At 42.0% G+C, this 24,142-nt stretch overlaps 1 protein-coding gene across 1 annotated transcript in view; it reads left to right on the forward strand.

Annotated features, from left to right (window-relative positions):
- The first annotated feature begins 3,078 nt into the window (after nucleotides 1–3,078).
- ccdc102a (coiled-coil domain containing 102A) overlaps nucleotides 3,079–24,142 on the forward strand; it is a 141,856-nt gene continuing 120,792 nt past the window's right edge. The window contains exon 1 of the mRNA XM_030048451.1: nucleotides 3,079–3,204. The gene's annotated coding sequence lies outside the window, so the exon portion shown is untranslated. The remainder of the gene's footprint in view (nucleotides 3,205–24,142) is intronic.

Below are 24,142 nucleotides of genomic sequence, written 5' to 3' on the forward strand. Positions count from 1 at the left end.
CCCCTCAGAGCAGATGAGTTAAAGAGGCGCCTGAAGATCTTTGCCAGTTCATGAGAGGTGAGCCACCTGCAGGAATAACCAGTTCATACTCCTGTCCTGTTCCTGTCCAGACAGTAAATGGCGACAAGAAAAGACAGACAAGCCTCTCATTCATTATTTCTACGCACAACTCAGCGTGAACAGGCTGCCAGAACCAGCCAGTCACACCGAACTGTAACTGAGCTCGGTTACATGTCCATAAAAAGCTGAATATTCTGCAGCCCGCCCGACTTAACTATGAGAGGCAGAAGTGCCTTTATGAACTGATGAACTTTAAGGACATTGGCATCAAACCGGCTGACAGGGTGGATGGTACTCGCTGAGAAATACAGGCCTGAAATTCTTTCATAGTGTTCAAATGCCAGATTCAACAAAAAGGTTAATCATGACTCCACCATTCCTTTTCAACAGGGAATACTCTTATTTTGAAGATGCTGGACAGAAAGGCTGGATTTTCTGAACTAGAGTTTGATTTTCTATATTCCAATCAGCCTGCAGACTATAACGTACACCTCAATCAGGTTTTGCTTCTCCAGACGCTGTGAGGCTCGTTTTGTCACAGAAACTTCAGCCCAGCTGAGCAGCAGCAGGTTGTCTCCTCCCGTCACTGACTTTGATCTGCCTCTAGGGGGCGCCAGTGTTGCATTTTTATCCTTCATCCGTCCAGTGCATGTCACTGATAATAACAAGACATATATCAGATTTATTTTGAGTTGCTTTTAGTTTAGCTTAGTTGTCAGAGCTGGTCATGTTGGGTTTTCTAATGGAAAAAGACACACACACACACACACACACACACACACACACACACACACACACACACACACACACACACACACATTTTGTCATTTATACCTTTACCAACTCTTGAACGTTTTCCCCCCCATTGACTACAGTATTCAGAACTATGTTCTAAACTAGGTTCATGTTTTTAAAGCAAATAATTTAAGATGCAGTATGTATTGTTTCTGTAATGCTATGAAGTAACTGAACAGCATGGAGAGAGAGAAAAGCATGCAGAGAGAAAAGAGAAAGAAGAGTGAGATAGATAGATAGATAGAGAGAGAGAGAGTGTGAGAGAGAGAGAGAGGGAGAGAGAGAGAGTGTGAGAGAGAGAGAGAGGGAGAGAGAGAGAGAGAGAGAATATCTACACTACACTGACCATTTATACTGCGCTGATCTCTGCACAGTGTTTATACAGGGTGTCCATAAAGTCTCTTTACAATTTAACAAATTTATTACAAAAGCAAACTAATAGACAAATCTTTGGAAATTATTACAAAATGAGGAGTAGATTTTGCCTCATTTAATCCACCTCTATATGGGCACCATTAGTTGCACGAAGCACATCAAGACAGGACTTGATTCTTGCCCTGTTCGCTGCAGCAGAGCCTCATCAGTGGTGGCAGTGGCATCAGTGATCTTTAGCTTCAGGTCACTGATGTCCGATGTGATTAAAAACTTACAATTAAAAACTTTCAATGTTCAATGTACTGAGCACATTGAACAAATCTGGTTAAATTATCTCATCAATTGCTTTTGTAAGAGATTTTTTAAATTGTAAAGAGACTTTGTGGACACCCTGTATAGCGCTCATGTTTTCTACATATATATGTTAAACTGCAAGCCTGTGTTTTTAAATTTTTTATGTAATTTTTAAAAACTTTTTTAGTTTATCATTTTTTGTATCTTTTTTTCTTTATCATCTCTTCTAGTTCTTTTGAGCTGCTGTAGGCTAACTGTGAATTTCCCTGGTGGGGATCAATAAAATTTATCTATCTATCTAGCTATCTATCTATCTAGCGGCGTGCTTTACGCAGCTCCGCCCGCCGCTCGGCGTCGTGCTCGGTGATGTGAGGCTGGCGTGCGGCCGCTCGGCCATGAAGCTCCCGGCTCAGTTTCTGTGCTGATGTTGATGCCAGAGGAGGTTTGGAGCTCTGCAGGTCCTGAGGCGGCAGAGCGTCGGACTCTTTTCCGCACTATGAGCCTCGGCGCTCGGCGACCCCGCTCTGTCACTTTACGTGGTGCCGCCCCCTGGTGGCCGAGTCGCTGTGGTTCCTAAACGCTTCCACTTTGCAATAATCCCACTTCCAGCTGATGGTGGAATATCTGCAATAATCCCACTTCCAGCTGATGGTGGAATATCTAGGAGGGAAGAAAGTTGAGCAGCTGACTTGTTGCAGCGGTGGCTTCCTGTTCCATCACTATTCCAGCAGCACCTGAACTCAGTGAGCTCTTTAGAACCAGACGCTCTGTCACTGATGTTGGTAAAGGCAGACTGCAGGGCTGCTGCTGGAGGTGACACACCTGTGGGGACGGGGCTGAATCAAACACCTGAACTCAGTGATTTAGAGGCGTGGAATAGATTATACTGAGAGGTGTTTCTCATTTTTTGTCCTTCCCGATTTATATACATGGGAGGGGACAGAATAGTGGAAACAGCTGTCAGTAAAGTGCAGTCCAGTCCAACAGCAGCACTAACTATGAGGTCAATGCCAAACATAGAAGTGAATGAACACCTCTGTTACCATGACAACAAGACAAGCTGAGCATTATAGGCAGCAGGAGAGTAAACTTTATGGCACAACAGCTGGACTGGACTGGGTTAGACTGTACAGGTGGAGCTGATAAAGTGAACATTGAGGGTATACACACACACACACACACACACACACACACACATATTCTTCTTTACTGTACACCATGTTTTTTTTTTTTTTTTACTTCACACATGCCAATAAAGGCCCTTTGAACTGAATTAAACTGAACAGAGAGAGAGAGAGAGAGAGAGAGAGAGAGAGAGAGAGAGAGAGAGAGAGAGAGAGAGAGAGAGAGCTGTAGTAGTTTCAGTCGGGGAGGTCTTTGGCCGGCCCGCCAATCAGCGCACAGCAGCGTAACTGTAGCAGGACTCTGATTGGCTCAGTCGGTCAGTTTGTCCTCAATACTGACAGCTGATTGGTCGAACGGGCTTTGGGAGCGCTGGAGGCCCGCCCCCTCCCATCTCCCCTGTGTGAACGCCGTTTTCCATCCAGAGGAAAAAAAAAATTCCTGTAGAAAGAGAAGAACAAGCGGCGGACGGAGAAAAAGCCTCGGCCACTTCAGCGGGATACAAATAAAAGGCAGCGGGCGGAAATAAGGACAGGATCCCGGCCAGCGGCTCTCCAGGTAGGCGCTCTGTTGTTCTTATTCGGCCACGGTGGGAATGCCTGGCTCATAGTTTGACTAAACCCTCCGCTCTCAAACACACTGGTGTCAAATGACAGACACAATTTCATGCAAGAAAATTCAGCCTGCTGCCTTTCTTCCCCGTTCCCCACGCTTTAGCACTTCCTATCAGTAAAACCCGGAGCGGCAGATGTGTGTGTGCTCTGCAAAGCCACAGCCACTTTGTTGCCTGATCACTGATGATGCCTCCTGATGCGTTTTTTTTTTTTTTGCAACAAGGAAAATGCACTTTTCTGCTGTTGCAGCCGCCTTGAAGTTGACACACTGGGACTCTTTTTTACCTCAGCACGCTGACATTTCAAGTCTTTAACTTGTTTTATTGGCTTTATGACTGGCTGCAGTCACAAGAAAGAAAGAAAGAAAAGCGTACTGTTGAATATCAGAGAGTAGCCTTCAGCAGGGGTTCCCAAAGTGGGGTTTGGGGAACTGCAGGGGTCCCCAAGAGGGTTCCAGGGGGTCCACCAGGAAGCCTGCGCTGGATAAAATCTGTAAAAATGACTTATTCTCAAGTTTTCATTTCACTCACTCAACCTGTGGGTTAAACCCAGTTAAAATTCTGCATTAAAGGCTATCTTCCAAAAACAAGGAACAGTGAACATATCTATTCCAGGAATGATGCATCATTCCTGCATCAGAAAGCAGCAGGATGAAAACCGTCTGTCAAGAAAAGGAAATTGATCTAACATGGCGCGCACTAAATGTCCCGGACGCCAATATGCAGAGCAAGGATAGCGGCACGTATGCAGTAAATGCCATGCCAATGGAATTTCTGGTGTGCAAAATTGGCTCCAAATGGTTAAAATGCTAAACATTTATCTGCAGCGCCCCCTTCAGGCAGGCAGTTTGGTTCTGGAAAAAGACACCCAGTAGGGAGAGGCATCATTATCCTAACCTGACGCACCAGATGGTTTGTTAAGGCTCATTTACACTCAACGTGAAATCCGGATACAGATGGGGTCTTCTGTCTGTACTCGTTCATTTCTTCCGTATTTGTACAGATTTTCAGGAAACTATACCGACGAAGAAGAAATTAAAAAAAATTGATAATATTAGACAAAAGAATAGTCCATCGTCCTGTGGTGATGTGTTTACTGACCTCATAGACCACCGTCCTCCTGTGGTGATGTGTTTACTGACCTCACAGACCCACTGTCTTGACCTGACTGCTTACCGTTACCATGCTGCCTGCTGCTGCCTGAAGTCTTCTTCTTGTTTGGCTTCCCAGATGCGTTGTGCTAATTACAGTGACGGTTACATCATTTGAAATGGACATATTTATTTTTGTATGTAAAGGGGGTATAAATGAGCCTTTTCACAGAGCCATGTGAGAAAGCGTCACTGGAAACTGTTTGGAAAAGTGGCAGGCACTTTCAAAAAATCCTTGCCACGTGGTTGGATGAACCATCGGTCTGTCACGGGCTGACTTCAACCAATCAGATCAGTGAACTGTAAGACGTCGTAGGAGAGCGATGAAGAAGAAAAAACAAGCCGCAGTGTGAGGAACTTTGTCAGCTCGCTAGTTGTTCGTAGTGAGTAGTGAGACTCTGATTGGTCTGAACTGCCGTGGATCTGCAAGAAGCACAGATGGATTCTCGCGTGATCGCAAATTTCACGAATCCGGCTGCCTTGCAAGCTAATCAATATTTCGTCAAAATCCAGACAGTGGTGCCTGATGGAGCTGCAACTAATCATCATTTTCAATGATAATTAAACATTTTTTTTTTCCAGTTGGCTGATTTATTATTTAGTCTAGAAAGTGTCAAAAATAACAAATGCTCATGGGAAGCAATCAGAGTCCAAAGTGACGTCTGACCAGCAGCCAAGAAAACCCCAGTGTTCATGTTATAGTGATATGAAAGGAGAAAAGGAAGACAATATTTGCACCTTAGTGAAGCTGGAATCAGACAGTGTTTGGGTTCGTTACTTGATAAATGGCTAAAACAATCATAACTGATTAATTGTCGGTGGAGCGGCTGAGCGATTAATCAACAGATAGTTTCGGCACTCGTGTGTGAGGCATCATGTGCGCCGCTTCTCTCTTTAAAACAACACAAACCTTATGAATTGATTATTACCCTGCTGAGAGACAGTCCTGTGAGGTATGTGTGTGTGTGTGTGTGTGTGTGTGTGTGTGTGTGTGTGTGTGTGTGTGTGTGTGTGTGGACGCTACAGAAACAGTTGTGCCTTCAGTTGTGTGGAGAATTCAATCAGAAGCTGTAAAAATGATCCTGTTTATTTTGCCAGCTTTTCAAACACAGCCAGACTCCCCCCCCCCGCGTTCAGCAAAACCTCAGGTGGGCTCGCTGTAGAAGTGGAGTATCTGTATAAAACCACTTCAGCCCTGCCGCTTCCGTCTGTGGATTTGTTGTCGCCGCGCGGCCGAGCTTTGTTCAAACCCACAGAGCTTTATTTTAAGTTCTGGTGGAGATCCCGAGGTTTCCAAAGATCCCAAACGTCCTGCTGGATTCCAGGGAACGATGCACAAGACCTGCAGATCTTTTCTATTTGATGTGATTCTGCAGCCATAAAACAACAGCATCTTGGCTTTGAATATTTCCCTCAGTAGGGAACATCAGGGTTCAGAATCAGGGAGCCCACAGAAAAAAAAGTTTTCTTACCTACAGCTGCACGTCTCACATTTGATAAGATTTTGACCGAACGAACAAAATGTCAAAAGACGATGCTTATTTGAAATGAATTAGGATCGACTGCCACAGGTCCTTCACTGTCATGTCAGTGAGTCTGGCATTTGTTGTTGGTTTACATGAGAAACGTCCTAAAATCACCTTACGTACTAATACTACACAGCAAATACTGCACACTCATATTCATACTATACTTTTTGGCAGTTAGTATGATAGAAATTCAACAAACTGCAGTGTCTTTTTTTTCATCCATTATTGCGTCTGGATGTCAATTTAAAATTTGTAAAACAGCTGGCTCATGAATACAAATACATGGTGACACAAAAAAAAAAAAACGGGAACTTTTTAACAATCCAATAAAACCAAGAGTGATTGAAGAAAAATATTTTATTCACAGTAATTGAAACCTTAAAACATGCCATTTAAGAAACAATGATGGAATATTCATTTTTTAAAAAATTGTGCTGCCACTTGCTCATGTCTGCCAATATGCACTTCAAAGATTCTGTTTTTTTTTGGGTCACCCTGTACAAATTCAAAAATCGTTTTTTCCTTTTTGCCTTGAATATAAATCTAAATCTTGCTCTCAGTAAAATGTGCAGATCTCTGAATATGCAGCTAAGCCCCGCCCACCTCCCTGCCTGCTGGCATCCCGTAACCAGAGCTCTGTTCACACAGCCAGGACGTCTGGAATATTGTGCCGTATAATCCAAGAATGAAAAAAAGGACTTTTCCAGCAAATCTCTTGCATTTACAGCGAACTGTGGCAGTGGAAGAGGCTCGTGCACGTACAGCCCGTTCCTCAGTGACGGAGATTTATAAACTGCATGAGGCTGATGGAACGAAGGCGTATGTGTTCTTACGTGCACACAGTTTTAGTCATGAACCTGCAGCTTCATGCATGTGGCCCCTGCTGTGCTCACATGGGGGAAGAACACTCCCACTCTGTGTTTGAATCCAACCTGCTGCTGCCGGTCGGATCATGCGCCGCAGATCTGGAAGTGTTTACTTGTGGCCGAGCGATCCACAGTGCCCGCGATGAACTTCATCTCCAAACCGCAAATAGAAACGGAAACGACCTTTTCCCACAGAGAAACGAGGAAGTTCACACAAATCAGCCGTGACAGGTCCGATCGTAACCCGCTGGTTAGGAACGGCCTGCCTGGATACTCAGGGATGAGGAACAGACAGATAGATATACTTTATTGATCCCAACCAGGGAAATTCTGGTGTTCCAGCAGCAACAGTAGAAACATATAATAAAGTTAAATAAAACAGAATAAAGGCTAAATATATACAATAAAGACTATAAAGACTAAAAACTAAAAATATACATGAATGAATATGAAATGAAATATACAGATGGAACTGAAATATATACACGATTGCATAGATAAGGAGAGTTAAACCAAGAACCTCTTAAGGAATCACCACTTCCCCTCCAGTCTGAAAAAACAGTGTGAATGTATATTAACCTAGGATGTAATATATAGATAATAAATAATAAATAAACAGTTAAGGTGCTGGGTGATGGAGTGTTAAAAACAGAACTATACAGAACCCGCCGAAGCCCGGCGAGGCGTTTACTGTCGGCTCCGGAGGATGTAGACGCTGTGAGAGGAAGTGATGACCGCAGCAATCCGAGTCCTGGCAAGGGAAGGGGAAGCCGGACTTCGGTCTGAGGCGGGTTTTAACGGCAGGTGTGAACGCCGTCCAGCTGAATCAGATATGAGGTGCACGTTAACGGCTCACATCGAAGGAGGCCAAATGGGATCATGGGAATCCCTGAGTTTGTTGCTCATAGCAGCCGAGGCAACCTGTTCAGCAGCACAGATAAAGCATCCTGAGGTTTTTTCACGACAGACTCCACCATCTGTTTCCCTGCTAGTAGCTGTCTGCTCCGTTGGCCCGCCCGCACGCCGCTCTCCATTCACCTCAACCTCGCTCGCTCGCTCCCTCGCTCTCTCTCTCTCTCTCGTTCTCCATTTAATTTGATTCAGTGGAGTTTATTGGCTCTGAATGTTGACAACAATATCGTTCAGTCTCTGTCGTAAATGCACACAAGTGAACAGCACACATGCACACACACATGCACACGCACACACACAGACACACACACACAGGCGGCGAACTGAGGGATGACTTCTGTGTGTGGTTGTCATGGAAACAAAGAGTTTTTGAAGGGGAATGAAAGCAAAATACACCCATCTGCCTATGTGCTGCTTGTTCAGAGACCATGTCTGATGTGTGTGTGTGTGTGTGTGTGTGTGTTGGCGATCGGGGAAAGGGGGTCACACGCCCATGTGTGTTTGCTTGCATGCCCGTCGTGTGTGTGTTTGTGTAATGTGTGTCGTGTTTGAACACGGCGTCCCGGGTGGATCCTGAGCGTGCTCCGTCAGTGACCTGCTGGCCGCCGTTTCTGCATCACTTCCCCCAAAATGAGCCCAGTCTCTGTTCCAGCGGCGCTCGCAGGACGCCGAGTGACTTTTCATTCTTGACTGCTTAATCTGCTTAATCTCACTCAGTCGTCTGAAGCTGCTAATTTAATTCATTTAAAGCGAGACTAAATACCCCTATTGTGATGCTGTCATGTAAAAGACACCGAGAATATTAATAGTCTTTTATAATTGAAGTGTAGCTTCACTTGCACTACAGGAGATAGAGGAGGTGGATGACTGCTGAATAAAAACCTGCGTGTGGGAAACAAAAACATGTTTGGATGCATCAGAGTTATGGATAATGTTGAAATATCCCATATTCTCAAGTTTCTCTCGTTAAGATTGTAGTGTTTCATTGGAAAAGGGATATCACCGTCACCGGGGCGAAATCAACACCTGAGTGAAATTAGCGCGAATGTTCACCTTGTATCACTGCAAAAACTCAAAATCTTACCAAGATTATTTGTCTTATTTCAAGTCAAAAATGTCTTATTACTAGTCAAAATATCTCATTACACTTAAAATAAGACATGATCACCTCAGAAGTAACTTGTTTTTAGCAAATTTTCACTTGAAACAAGAGACAATTGTCTAAAAACAAGTTACTTCTGAGGTGATCATGTCTTATTTTAAGTGTAATGAGATATGTTGACTAGGAATAAGACATTTTTGACTTGAAATAAGACAAATAATCTTGGTAAGATTTTGCGTTTTTGCAGTGTAAATAATGTCATAAGTCCCGGCTTCGGTGGAGTTTTAGCGTCCCGGGACGGTCTAAATCAGAGATACAGCCCGGAGGCCGAATCTTTCTCGTCCGGCCCCCAAGATGGTTTGGGAGGAAACGGGGAAATGAACCAACAAATAAACACATTTTTAAATGAAAATATTGTTGTTTTTTTTAAAGTTGAAGTATTTGCATCCAGTTATTATCAGCTGTGTGGAATAAGCAAAATAAGATGTTTTCTATGATTAACTATGATAAATTAATTAGATCTAGCATTACAAACTATCGATCTGCGGGTATATAAAAAAAAGCAGCAGGCTAGCTCTGTGTTATGTTAGTTTGTAAAAGCTGCTGTCAAAAAAGTGAAAGGTTGACGTGGAATGTAGAATTTTTCCAGAAAGATGGAAAGACAGTTAGTTTATGTTTTTCTGGGAGGAAATGGCAAACCTGTCTGCTGTGTATTTCTTGCATTTGTCTCTTCTGCTTCATGTAATTCTACATTATGAGTTATTCTCATGAGCTGACATGCAATTTCTCATTGATTGGTCAGCTAAAAAAGTATTTATTTAAAATGATAAATCAGAAAGTAGCCTAAAATATCCATGTGTCGACTCGGGTCATATTGATTTGAGTAAAAATGATGTGAAGCTGGGCGAACGAGGCCGCCCCCCCCTGGTGGTGGGGCCGTGTCAGAGGCTGTTTGGGTCGGACGGGACCCAGCGGAGGAAAGCTGCCCCGCTCGCAGACCTTTTGTTTGTCCGTCTTCCTGTGTGGAATATCAACATCCTGTGTTTGTCGCTCCACCTCCCGGAGCCAGGCCGGGCCCGAGGAGCCGGGTCCCGACACCACCTCCACCTCTCCGTCTGTCTCAGCGCCTCAGTGAGTCTCTCCGTCCCAGCAGCTCCCACGCTCGTGCACAACAACATCCTAAAACCTATTTCATTCCCCCCGGCCCCCTCGACACACATCAGCGGCACGCCGACCACGCAGCCGATTTGAGTCTCCTGCTGAAAAATGACAGTCTCTACAGCCGTGCACGTTGTTGATCATTTATTAATGATATTTAATCATCCCTGCCTCCTGCCCAGTGCATGCTGGGATAGACTCCTGCCACCTGTGATCCTTCGTAGGAATAAGCGGGTATGGAAAACAGATGGATGGATATTGAATCATTCTTTGATGATAAACTGGAACTAATTAGGACAGAATGATAAATGATGAGCAGTTTGTTGGGATGAGATCGCAGTTCTCCGGCTCTCTCTCTTGTGTGGAAAACACAGTAGCTGTTTCCCACAGAGGTGAACTGTTCCAATAGCATTTCCACCTGGGGGCCCACATGGGAGTGAATCGCCCCTCCTCCTCCTCCTCCTCCTCCTCCTCCTCCTCCTCCTCTGTCTTTGCTGCATCATTTAACGCCGAGTGTCCGACCGCCGTGTCGCATCAGAGGCTCTATGTCCACTGCAAAAAGTCAAAGTCTTACCAAGATTATTTGTCTTATTTCAAGTAAAAATGTCTCATTACACTTAAAATAAGACATGATCAGCTCAGAAATTACTTGTTTTTAGACAATTTTCACTTGTTTCAAGCGAAAATCTACTTGAAACAAGTGAAAATTAGCTTGAAACAAGAAACAAATTTTGCCAATGAAACAAGCAAATTGTTACTTGTGACAACAAGTGAAAATTGTCTAAATCTTGGTAAGATTTTGACTTTTTGCAGTGTCCACACACTGCAAAAACGCAAAGATTATTAACCAAGATTATTTGTCTTATTTCAAGTCAAAAATGTCTTATTTCTTATTTCTTGTTTCATTGTCAAAATTTGCCAGTGGAAAAAGTGAAAATTCACTTGAAATAAGTGAAAATTAGCTAGAAACAAGAAGCAAATTTTGCCAATGAAACAAGCAAATTTTCACTTGAAACAAGAGACAATTGTCTAAAAACAAGTTACTTCTGAGGTGATCATGTCTTATTTTAAGTGTAATAAGATAGTTTGACTAGAAATAAGACATTTTAACTTGAAATAAGACAAATAATCTTGGTAAGACTTTGACTTTTTGCAGTGTCCACACGGAGACAAACCATGGACCTATCAGCTGCCGTTTCAACAAAATCAGTGAGGCTGTTTCCTCGGGTTTCCACTGCACGTTCCAACGTGAGCGACAGGAAGTAAACAGAAGCGGGGCGTTCGATGGAAGTTCAGCTCAAAACGTCGCGCTGCATCATCACACTGTGTTGCTCGCAGCCAGTTAGGACTTCAACAGAAAATAGAGCAGTCAAACGGATTTTGTTGCTGACGCTCGCTCATGTTGAGTTCAGTTAATGCACGCCTTCTTTGCACACACACACACTCACACACACAGAGAAAAAAAAATCAAAAACAATCCCAAAATCTCATAAAGCCCTAGATTTTCCGTGTTATCAGCAAACAGACTGAAACAACATGACATACACGGATTCTGCCGCGGACCATCTGTGCTGCTGACTCTGTTTCCAGAAAACATCCAACACAGAGAGAATATTTCAATTAGAGCCGAATAATTAATCCAAAATTGATTGAAACTGATATTCAGATGATCTAACCAACGTTATCTTGCCCATGCCGGTAATTTCGATTTTTTTTGTTTTTCTCTATATACTCTCCCCACTGTGTGTGTTCATGTAATGTCCACTTATAAACGTACTGCAGTGTGTGTGTGGTCACGACATCATCATCATCATCATCATCATCGTCACCATCGTCTCTCTGTTTCTACGGGCGACCGGTTTGTCTGCTAGCTCCCCGTCTCCCGTCCCGTCCCAGGTGTGTTTCCATCGCCAAATATCGCTTTTCTTTTTAAGGAATGAAAAAATGTTTCCGCCTCAAGTGAGCGTTTAAACATTTAGTCACAATTTGGGGATTTTATTTCCATCAGCCGTCTTTTATGATTTTATTTTTGATTCTTTTTATGGTTCCTTGGTTCTTCATGGTCCTAATCTGAGCAGACAGCAGATAGAAAATGAAAGCGTATTTGCTCGTGTGAGCCTGGACCGCTGCACTGTTGCCATGGGAACCTTTTGGCCTGAGTGTGGAAAAGAGGCTCACGGTGTTAGCTTAGGAGGCTCGCTGTTTCAGGTTAGCAACTGAACTGCAGATATGCAGCATCTGCACGTGTACACAGATCTTATTCAACAGTGTGATTTATTATAAAAGGCAATATTATGTGTTCATCTACAATCATAAAAGTATTGAGGTATTTACGTCACCGCACATCAGTGTGCTTTACGGCAGCGGTACATGTAAACATGATGAAACGAAACTGTATTTCTCCACCTGTGTGACGTCTTCTTCCTTTCTTTTTTTAAAATTTATTGTTTTATATTTAAGGGGGAAAAAAGACATAACAACAACGACAACAGTAACAACACCACGGCTCAGACATGTAAAATAAAATTAGAAAAAAAAAAAAAAAAACCCACCTGTGACACTAGTTTAGGAGAGGAAAAAATTTATTAATTAAAAAATAAATAAACAAATAAAAATAATAATGATGATAATGATAAATTAGAGGGAAAAAATTATAAAAAAAAAAATTAAATAAGTAAATAAATAAAAATAAAATAAATAATAAAAATGGAAAAAGAAAAAAAAAGTAAAATAGAATAAATAAATAAATAGATAAATTAAGTACACATGTACATAAATAAATGGACAAACCAATAAACAATAAAGCTACCAGTGATGTGTCTGCGTGATGTCCTCTAAATTCATTTGCATGCAGGAAACGGGATTACTGGCGTTTTATGAAAAAATTCAATAACTCCACCAAGGCCGCCGTTCCAAAGCAGCACAGCTTTTTGCTTCCTGCTCACACGGAGTTTGCAGAGTTAGTTAGGGCGCGGTGCTCAGGTCACTCGGTGAGCAGGTGAAGCGTGTCACCGCTGACGAGCAGACCTCCGCTTGGCTCCCGGAGACGCTCTCGCCGGGCCGAGCGGGCGTCTTTGTTTGTTTCGGTGCAGCTGGTATGTGGCTGATGGCCTGTGTGCCAAAGTGACAGTGTACCTCCAGTCACCGGCGGCCCGGTCACACACATTCCTTTCCCCAGAAAACACCCAGAGAACGCCAAGCCTCTCACTCTGTTTGCTTTCCTTTCAAAACGTCTCCCTCCTCCCCTCTCTCTCTCTCTCTGTTTTCTTAAGCATTCCCTCACTCGCTCACTGTGCCCTTCCTCTCTCATTTATCCTTCCCTCTCTCTCCATCCTTTGTTTTTTTCTCCTCTTGTTCATGCTGCCCCAGTTTCTCTCTCTCTCCCTCTCTCTCTCTCCCTCTCTGTGTTTTGGCCTCCCAGAGGTCTTGGAAGTCAAGTTGCCGTCAGCGTCGCTCCGTGTCAGATTTGCTGCGTGATCCGTCCAGACGAGTGTGGATGACTGCACCTCGAAATGATCTCACCTCTGATCCGCCTGTCATCCTCCTGCCTGCCTCCCTCTCGCTCAAACTGACAGGCACAACATGAACTCGCCGTGAGGCAGCGCCCGTCCAGGAAGCCCCGTCACATGACTTCACTCACATTCGTGTAGCTGCTCTCCGCGTTGCACTAACACTTTTTACCGTCCCAGTCGTTCTGCATGTCCAGTGTGATGTCTGCAAAATGTTTCTGCTGCACTGCAAAAACTCAAAATCTTACCAAGATATTTGTCTCATTTCAAGTCAAAAATGTCTTATTTCTAGTCAAAATATCTCATTACACTTAAAATAAGACATGATCACCTCAGAAGTAACTTGTTTTTAGACAATTGTCTCTCATTCCAAGTGAAAATTTGCTTGTTTCATTGGCAAAATTTGTTTCTTGTTTCTAGCTAATTTTCACTTATTTCAAGTGAATTTTCACTCTTTCCACTGGCAAATTTTGCCAATGAAACAAGCAAATTTTCACTTGTTTCATGTAAATTTTCACTTGAAACAAGTGAAAATTGTCTAAAAACTTCTGAGGTGATCATGTCGTATTTTAAGTGTAATGAGATATTTTGACTAGAAATAAGACATTTTTGACTTGAAATAAGACAAATAATCTTGGTAAGATTTTGCGTTTTTGCAGTGCAGTGTGATATCTGCAAAATCTTTCTGCTGCACTGCAAAAAGTCCAAATCTTACCAAGATCATTTGTCTTATTTCAAGTAAAAATGTCTTATTCCTAGTCAAAATATCTCATTACACTTAAAATAAGACAAGCAAATTTTTCCTTGTGACACAAGTGAGCAAGTAAAAATTTGCTTGTTCCATTGGCAAAATTTGTTTCTTGTTTCAAGCTAATTTTCACTTGTTTCAAGTAAATTTTCACTTGAAACAAGTGAAAATTGTCTAAAAACAAGTTACTTCTGAGGTGATCATGTCTTATTTTAAGTGTAATGAGATATTTTGACTAGAAATAAGACATTTTTACTTGAAATAAGACAAATAATCTTGGTAAGATTTTGAGTTTTTGCAGTGTGATCTTTTCCCAAAGCGAGCAGTGGGATTTCAGAGCTGCCGCATCGTTTTTCCTCCTTTTTTCTCGTAGGATCATCACACTTGCCAACCCTGAGAGTCCAAAGCAGGACGGGTTCTGGAAGTGGATTTTTTTAAGGGGGGACTGAAATGTTCGAACCTCTACTTTGGGTTCTTTAACTTTCTATTTTTGGACTAGAGCCTCTGTCAGTGAGTGTTTCCTGTTGAGTGCAGTGTTCTGGGGTTTCTGGGTACTGGATCTGATCACACACACACACACACACACATTTATACCTGCCACCAAGTGATTGCATGAAGCCTCAGTATCTTCTGGACTCTAATTAATTACTGCAAAGCAATGAGACCCTGATGGAGACAGTTGTCGTCTCTACCTCCCTCCTGTGGTGTTTCTGCTGCTCGTCAGCAACACGTTTCCCTTCAAACCCGTCCGCTTCCTGTCTCCCAACAGGATGCGGCCGCTCGCCTGAGCTGCTCTGCTCTGATTTGTCTTGAAATCTTTAATGTATCTGCACAGGCCCTGTTTGACCTGAGCATGGGGATGTCCACTGATTTGTAATAACTGTGGCGCTCACCTGTGGTTTTGATCCTGTGTCTGTCGTTCGGCTGCACCAAGAAATGGACACATGCTTTTTTTTTTTTTTTTTTTTTTTTTCACATGCACTTTGAAAGCCATTGTGTCAGTGCAGCGGACGGAGGCAGGCGGTGTTCCTGTCGAAAACGATGCACCGCTTAAAAAATGTGTGCTAAGGTTCAGTTTGTACCTGATGAGCCAGAAAAGCTGGGAGGCGACCGTCTGGTTGAACTTTAGCCTTGTGGACTCACATTTACATGCCAGTGGTACGAAATTAGCACTCAGGTCCCAGTATAAGCCTAAATAAATAAATAAAGCAAGGTAAAAAAAAAAAGAAGTGTAAATATGGAATATAAGGTATATAAGTATGAACAGTATATATAAACAATATGTGTGAATATAGACAGTATGTATAACTATATCTCCTGATTCAACACTATCATGATACTCGGTGCCGATTTGATCTGTATTGCAATTCTAGAAGTTGCGATTTTTGTTTTTGCGGGCCAAACTGCATGGGATGAGTCGTGGCTGCCCAGAGAACCCATTTTCATTCACACAGGTGGAGGTCAGAGGTCAAGGGACCCCGCTGGAAAATGACCGTTCCAGATGTCCCCTCAGCAAAATTTAGCTGAACTTTGGAGCGATATTTATCCTTTTCGACAACCCAGCACGACCTGCTTGGTACACTGCAAAAAGTCAAACTCTTACCAAGATTATTTGTCTTATTTCTAGTCAAAATATCTCATTACACTTAAAATAAGACATGATCAGCTCAGAAATAACTTGTTTTTAGACAATTTTCACTTGTTTCAAGTTTTTTTTTTTTTTTACTTGTGTAAAAACTTGCTTGTTTCATTGGCAAAATTTGTTTCTTGTTTCAAGCAAATTTCCACTTGTTTCAAGTGAATTTTCACTTGAAACAAGTGGAAATTGTCTAAAAACAATTTATTTCTGAGCTGATCATGTCTTATTTTAAGTGTAATGAGATATTTTGACTAGAAATAAGACATTTTTACTTGAAGTAAGACAAATAATCTTCGTAAGATTTTGAGTTTTTGCAGTGTGCCAACACATTCCTTAAGTCCTGTAGTTACATATAACACCAAAACAAAAACAAAAAAAGCTGAAAATCTGAATTTCACTTGATAAACTTAATGTTTAGGTGGTCTCAGTGAATTTTAGCGACTTCATGAACGAGCTGGAGTGTCCGGGTCGTGAAGCTGATCCAGGAGCAGGGCTGTGTGCTGCCCTGCCAGCAGGAGCAGGGAGCGCCTGGGAGACTGTGGGCTGGGTTTGATTCTTGGAGGGAGTGTGTTTCTGTCTGAGGCAGAGAATGTGTGTGCCTAACTTTAGCTGTGTTTGTTTAGGACTCGGTAATTACGGCTGGCGGTGCAGTTTGCATTAGAGCAGCAGAAGAATGCCTTTGGTCTGCTGCTCCGTCACTGCAAGGCACTGTGGGAGTTTCACTCCCTTTAACCTCTGTGTGTGTGTGTGTGTGTGTGTGTGTGAATAAATAAGTTGTGTTTGGTGTGCATGTGTTGATTAAAGCCTGTCCGTGTGTGCTGTGTGTAGTTTGTGTGTATTTTTTCCTGTGTGTGTATGTATGTATTTTGTAAGTGTGTTTATCTTTGTGTGTGTGTGTGTGTGTTTTGCTTGTTTGTGTGTGTCTTTTTCAATAGACATTCAGAAACCTTGGTGAGGTCGGCCTATTCAAACACACACACACACACACACACACACACACACACACACACACACACAGGCTTCCTGTCCGGGTGGAACCACTGAATGACGTCATTGGCTGCTTCTGATGGCCTCTGGGTGATCTGTCTTCCAGATGTGGCCAATGGGAGCGTCAGCTGGCGGTGGTGGGCGGAGCCAGGGGACCAGAGGTCTCTCCTGGATCATTATCATCCCTCAGTGTTTCCCCTCTAACTCCTCTCCCTGACAGCCGGGGGTCACAAACATCCATTTTCAGGTCCCAGTTTTGGTTCCACACTCTGAACAGAAAAGGTTGTGTGCAGCACCCAGAGAGGATTCACCGGGCTCAGCTGCCGAGGGGCTTTGGAGGCGGATATTGATGCACCGTGTCCGTACTCTAGTTAAAAACAAAAAAAAAAAAGTCCTTGAAACAACACTTAGATCACACACTGCAAAAAGTCAAAATCTTACCAAGATTATTTGTCTCATTTTAAGTCAAAAATGTCTCATTTCTAGTCAAAATATCTCATTACACTTAAAATAAGACATGATCACCTCAGAAGTAACTTGTTTTTAGACAGTTTTCACTTGTTTCAAGTGAAAATTCACTTGAAACAAGTGAAAATTTGCTTGTTTCATTGGCAAAATTTGCCAGTGGAAAAAGTGAAAATTCACTTGAAATAAGTGAAAATTAGCTAGAAACAAGAAACAAATTTTGCCAATGAAACAAGCAAATTTTCACTTGAAACAAGAGACAATTGTCTAAAAACAAGTTACTTCTGAGGTGATCATGTCTTATTTTAAGTGTAATGAGATATTTTGACTAGGAATAAGACATTTTTGACTTGAAATAAGACAAATAATCTTGGTAAGATTTTGAGTTTTTGCAGTGCAGCTTCCGCTTCACCTCAAAATGATCAGAATAAAATGTGTTCATTCATACTGAAGAAATGCGGGACGCCTCCTTCACAGGTAGAAGGAAAGAACATTCACTCATGTTGCTGTGACTGAAGAGCTTTTTTAAAGTCAGTAATTTTTCCTTCAGTCCATTTCTGCTTGAGTTTAGTCCTTCACTTCATTTTAAATCAGATCCATTACAGAGAACAGATGATCACTGACAGACTGTAGAGCCTTTCACAATAAAAGCCCAGTCAAAGGTCCCAGCGAACACAGTTACTGTTTGGAAAAAGGAGCTCAGTCACTTTTACTGCCAGGACATTTGACATGAGACACTTTGGATTTTTACTGCAGGACATTTTTACTGCACTACTTCTACTTCTACTGCAGTCACATACCAGCAGAGGAACAGTACTTCTACTTCTACTGCAGTCACATACCGGCAGAGGAACAGTACTTCTACTTCTACTGCAGTCACATACCAGCAGAGGAACAGTACTTCTACTGCTACTGCAGTCACATACCAGCAGAGGAACAGTACTTCTACTTCTACTGCAGTCAGATACACTGCAAAAAGTCAAATCTTACCAAGATTATTTGTCTTATTTCAAGTCAAAATGTCTTATTTCTAGTCAAAATATCTCATTACACTTAAAATAAGACATCAAAGACAACAAATTCTGCCAATGGAACAAGCAAATTTTTACTTGTTCACTTGTGTCACAAGTAAAAATTTGCTTGTTCACTTGTGTCACAAGTAAAAATTTGCTTGTTCCATTGGCAGAATATGTTTCTTGTTTCTAGCAAATTTTAACTTGTTTCAAGTAAATTTTTACTTGAAACAAGTGAAAATTGTCTAAAGACAAGTTATTTCCGAGCTGATCATGTCTTATTTTAAGTGTAATGAGAAATTTTGACTAGAAATAAGACATTTTTACTTGAAATAAGACAAATAATCTTGGTAAGATTTTGACTTTTTGCAGTGTACCAGCAGAGGAACAGTACTTCTACTGGAGGAGCAGTGTGTAGTACTCTTTCCATGACTGGCCTCATTAGACTCCATTAAAGTTCCCACAGATCGATAGAATCGGCACAATATTGATCAGTTCTACAAGAAATCCTCAGTGAAACGGCTCCGTGTCCACCAGAACAGAGGTGAACACACAGAACGCTCCATGTCAGCAGGATTAATGGATTTTTTTTTAAGAGCCTCATCAGATCATTTACTCTGCTTTCCTTTTGTTTTGTAATTCAGCAAATCAAAGCGTTTGAGTTGTTTTCGTGACCATGTTGAGCCACGGTCTGTTTTCAGGCTCCAGTGTGGGTCATGGCACCAAAACAGCCCCTTTTTTGGGGGGGAATATTTCATACTAATAAATGAGCTCATTCTAAACTAAAACCCCAAATCTGTGTTTGTTAAGGGAAGGCTGGGTTAAATCAAAATACTTTATAATACTCTTTTCAACGTTTTCTTTCGCAGTATTGGAAGCCGTCTCTGTGGTATTGACTGCTAAATGCACACAGATTGACGGGCAGGGTCACCTTACCGCTGAGTTACCTTAGCCTTGTGAAACCAAGACCATAAAATCAGCGGCCAAAATCGACTCGAGTTTTAAATTTTGTAGATGGAAATACTCCCGAATGGTTTATTGAAATCCGTTCGCTCTCAGCAGTCTGGCCGCGCCGTTGGCTTTGACCAGATAATCATATTTGGCGCCAGCAGAGCCGATCCTGCCTGCAGAAACGAGCCTGTAAAGTGGGCAGGCTTCCTTTTACAATCGCCATGCCTTCCTTGATGTGTGCGCACATGTATGTTTGTGTGTAGTGTGTCTGAGTGTGTGTGTGTGTGTAACGAGACGAACATATGAGGAGGCAGGCGTCAGGCTGCTGTGTGTCGCATGTCTGCGCTGGTGTGACTGCATGTGGCAGTGTGTGGAGTGTATGAAGCTGTATTTCCACACACACATTCTCTTAATATTCAACATACTGAGGTGTTTACCTTATGATCTGGTACATGTGAAATCTTCATGTTGTTGACAAAATGTTGTATGAGGAGCTTTGGCAAAGTGTTTTTGGAAAAATCCCCTTTTTCCGACTTTCCCAGACTGAGACAAGATGTTGGACACCATGTTCTCCTCTGTACGTCCAGTGGCTCAGTTACTATGGGTAGCTTTTCCTGTTAGCTTAGCATAAAGACTGGAGGTCTATGGGAGTCGTTAGCCTGGCCTTTGTGGTGGATCTTCCTCTACCTCTGTGAGAGATTGAAGGATAAATGTGTTCAGAAGTTACTGTTCCACCATCTAACTTCTCTCAAACCACTTTTTGTTGTTGTTGTTGTTGTTGTTTTAGCCAGCTGCACTAAGCAATTTCTGACCACTAGGGGGTGCTAAGAGCTGAAACAGTGATTGTCAGTCCTACTTATGGACTCATGGTAGATCCCAGGTACAAAACAGAAAGTTGAAGCAGTAAAATGTGTTTTGGGATGGAAATGAGGCACACATTTGTCTCTCACAAGGGTCTCGTTGGATTTTTGGGATTATTCTGTCTTCTAGTCTGAAAATGTGGAGACTTTCAGCTACAAGTGAAGCTGCTTTGAATGAACTTCTCTAGTTTCTAGTGCCTCTGTCGCAGCAGTCAGCCCCGAGGCGTCAGAGGCACCCGTGTCACCGATCTGAAATTTGGATCTGCTTATCTGCAGAACGTGACGTTTCGGAGACGCTTTGAATGAAGCTGAAGAGGCGAGGGGGTGAGGAGGAGGAAGAGGAGGAGAGAAATAACAACAGGTTGGCTGTAAACTGCCTGATGGAAAGAAGACCTACAGTGATGACTCTCACGTGACAAGGGGTCATTTTACTGTTAAAAAATATATTTTAAAAATGCATGCAGTATTGCTAAATATAGCTTTAAATAAATCACTGGGCTCCAACACTGCAGACAGGTAGTCCAGTAAGTTTAGGCCAAAATTGGGGTCAACCTAGGACAAACTGCAAGAGACGCAAACTCAACTGATTCTGGATCCTCAGTTTGTCCTGAGTGAGGGGAAAAAAGTCCCAAGAAATCCCATTGGTGGAAAGTTTTGAAAATCACCTATTTATGACCACATATTACCAAAAAACACTGTTTTTAACACACAGGGGAAAGGGGTTCAACATTTTACTTTCAGATATCACTATAAAAATTCACAAGTTGATTACACACACAAAGACAAGAAAAAAAGTCAATTACCAGTTATTTGAATTATTCTGTTTCCACATGCATATCACACATTATCTGATTTGATATGCGCTAATAAGGAATATAAGGAATAAATGCCAGAACAGACATTTAAACAGTGAATTAAAAGGTTACTGTATATATAGTAACCTTTTAATTCACTGTTATATAGTAACCTTTTAATTCACTGTTTAAATATCTGTTCTGGCATTTATTCCTTATATTCCTTATTAGCGCATATCAAATTAGATAATGTGTGATATGCATGTGTAAACAGAATAATTCAAAGAACTTGTAATAGACTTTTTTTCTTGTCTTTGTGTGTGTAATCAACTTGTGAATTTTTATAGTGATATCTGACAGTAAAATGTTGAACCCCTTTCCCCTGTGTGTTAAAAACAGTGTTTTTTGGTAATATGTGGTCATAAATAGGTGATTTTCAAAACTTTCCACCAATGGGATTCCTTGGGACTTTTTTCCCCTCAGTCAGGACAAACTGAGGATACAAAATCAGTTGAGTTTGCTTCTCTTGCAGTTTGTCCTAGGTTTTTTCATAAAATGAGTGGACTAAGGGAGAAGTGGAGGTTTCCTCCAATCAGGATGCAGCAGCAGGCGAGTGCCTCTCCCAGCTCACTGCCTGCCTGTCGGAGGCTCACTTATATGTTAGCCTTGAAACATAAATATGACCGCATCGGCAACCAAAAATAATAATAATGATTAAAAAAAAGATTTAAAAAAAAAATTGTAATTTCTGTGCTGCTTTCACAGATGTGCATGCACACAGCTCCACAAACTAAAGCAGTGAACTCTCTCAGTGGATGCTTGTTGGCCACAAAAACAACTGTAAATGCTAAATGAGTTTGACTGACTTCTTTCATGACATGAAGCCGTGTAATAAGTGGGATAATCCATTTCAATGTCTTTCGATAGAAGACTACCTCATTGTGGTTTGTCCTTACTTATTTGATGCCAGATGACACAGGAACGGTGATTTGTGGACAAAACGCAACACGCAGCGTTTCCACCGACCAGCAGGCGCGGTGTGTGTTAGCAGGAAGCTGGAGGAGCTGCAGATCCAGCATCTGTGAGTGAGTGCAGTTGGAAGGGAAACTCAGTTTATTGGTGGCTGCTTGGATCCGGGGATTTTGGAAAGCCGCTTATTAAAGGTGCACATAAACAGTCGGAGAAAAAGACCTTAATCAGAGTGTTGAGCCACTACCCAGAATGCAGTTTGTATGTAAACACAGCCTGTCTCGGCAATGCTCTCCTCCTGGAAAGTATGAAGTGTGTGGGTCGTGCAAGACCGTGCAGGCCGGAGCCGCTTCCACAGCTCCAAACCATCCGTCAGTCATCCATTACAGTTCGCACAAAGGTCAGAGTGAAGAAGGGCGCTTTCTGAAACTGAATGAACCCGGATCACGTGCTGCACTCAGGTGGTCCGGAGTGAGTGAAAGGCTGTTTGTACAGCGAGGCCCTGTTTCTGATTGGCCGAGCCACGTTCAGAGGCACGTACATCCTGCAGGAACCTCACATCTGTCATAATCAGAAATACTCCACTGATCCCTGAGGGGACACTGGGTCAGAGGCAGTTAGTCTTGATAAGTGAAATCATAAGAAATAGAAATATATATACAGTTGTCCCTCGCTATAACGCGGTTCACCTTTCGCGGCCTCGCAGTTTCGCGGATTTTTTTTAGTGCAATTTTGCATGCTTTTTTTTTTTTTTTTTTTTACAGCGTTATACTGGACTTATTTTTCTACGAAGGTTTGAACTTTGAGAGTTTAAACAAGAGAGAAAAGTGAGAAAATGTTAATGCCTGTCTGAGAAAAGTGTATAAAGTGTGTAGTGAGCGGTTTTACAGCCTTAAAACATCTAGAATAATTGTAAAAAATAAAGCTGACTACTTCGCGGATTTCGCCTATTGCGGGTTATTTTTAGAACGTAACTCCCGCGATTAACGAGAAGAACGAAAAGAAAAAAAAAAGTGCATTTTGTGAAAATATGTGCATTAATCCTACAAAAAAATACTACAACAATAATTAAAGAACAACGAAATTCAGCATATGTAAAAATTATATACACCGGGGTTTTGCACTGTTGAAAGTGCTTTCAGTCTGTTTTGACTTTGAGTATGATTACTCAAAGGAAGTCTGAAGATTAAAAAAAAAAATACTTTATCTAATTTTTGTATGACCCTGGGAGCCGCTGGGGGCCCCGGGCAGAGGCCTGCCTCGCCTCATGGTGAAGCCTCCACACGGCGGGCACGGCGTGGGTACGAGCTGCTGGAGTCGCTCAGTCGGTTCGGCGAGTCATGTGACCACACGCTGTAGTACGTTTTTAAAGGGACATTACGTGAACACACGCAGTGGGGAAAGTATACACACTGCAAAAACACAAAATCTTACCAAGATTATTTGTCTTTTTCAAGTCAAAAATGTCTTATTTCTAGTCAAAATATCTCATTACACTTAAAATAAGACATGATCACCTCAGAAGTAACTTGTTTTTAGACAATTTTCACTTGTTTCAAGTGAAAATTCACTTGAAACAAGTGAAAATTTGCTTGTTTCATTGGCAAAATTTGCCAGTGGAAAAAGTGAAAATTCACTTGAAATAAGTGAAAATTAGCTAGAAACAAGAAACAATTTTTGCCAATGAAACAAGCAAATTTTCACTTGTTTCAAGCAAATTTTCACTTGAAACAAGAGACAATCATCTAAAAACAAGTTACTTCTGAGGTGATCATGTCTTATTTTAAATGTAATGAGATATTTTGACTAGAAATAAGACATTTTTGACTTGAAATAAGACAAATAATCTTGGTAAGATTTTGAGTTTTTGCAGTGCAGAATTTAAAATATTGCCCAGCCCTGATCTTAATTTTAATCTCTTATTTTTCCAAAAGCCCTTCTAGAGATGGCTGCTGCAGATCAGCATCCGCTACAAACCCCATGGCTCTTCTACGGATCGCTTTGTTTGTCTGTGTATACTTGTATTGGTCTCTGTCAAGTGAAGCATAAATAAATAAATAATAATGACAGATAAATAAACACGCCCCTGGCTACACGATACCAGAGCGGTAAATGAAGTTGTCATGAGGCCTGATGTTAATTCTGTGGTGTTTGCTCGGTGTGAGTCAGCAGGAGGGACGGAGGTGAACGTGTGTTCGTGGAGTCGGCTTCTTGATGGAAGCCCGAGGGA

The sequence above is a fragment of the Myripristis murdjan genome, chromosome 3, assembly GCF_902150065.1.
Source record: "Myripristis murdjan chromosome 3, fMyrMur1.1, whole genome shotgun sequence".
Classification (NCBI taxonomy): Eukaryota; Metazoa; Chordata; class Actinopteri; order Holocentriformes; family Holocentridae; genus Myripristis; species Myripristis murdjan.